Source organism: Trypanosoma equiperdum (genome assembly GCF_001457755.1).
Source record: "Trypanosoma equiperdum strain OVI genome assembly, contig: ctg_1420, whole genome shotgun sequence".
Taxonomy (NCBI): Eukaryota; Euglenozoa; class Kinetoplastea; order Trypanosomatida; family Trypanosomatidae; genus Trypanosoma; species Trypanosoma equiperdum.
This window is the reverse complement of record NW_027123417.1, coordinates 7,548-8,124: the sequence shown is the minus strand read 5'-3', so window position 1 is coordinate 8,124 and position 577 is coordinate 7,548.

Here is a 577-nt window from a genome sequence, read left to right as displayed (position 1 = left end):
TGTTATATTTGTTATGTTATTTACACCAATATTTTTAAGGGAAACAGCGTTTTCACACACCAAATGTAATAGCAACAGTATTTAAAAAGTTCTCATGGACAAAAATATCATGCACTAACACACCTTTACAATTTGACAGCGTTTTAACAAAAAAAGTAGAAAGGTTAAGAATATAGTAAGTCTCATCACAACGTATATTTTTATTTTCTAGAAGTTTAAAAATCCAATCACAAAACGTACAGCTTTGTATCTAAATCTAAAACATGAATATTATGCTTATATTGCTCTTAGTTCTGCAGATGACGAAGAACTTTAGTGCTTTGTCTAGTGTAATTCATCTGACAATCGTTGCCGTTCCATAATATTCCCATGCATGATAATGCTTGTCGTCATAACTGTATTTAAATCTGATATATATTCAAATTGTACTCTTTTACCTCGCCTTCGGCCTTTTCTTCAAATATATTCTTCGTTTCCTCTGTGAGTATCCTCATTTTCACACTGAATCCTCCTCCTCTCTTTTATTGCTTCTGTTGTTTCCATCAATTTAGTACTCTCCACCACCACTAATGATATC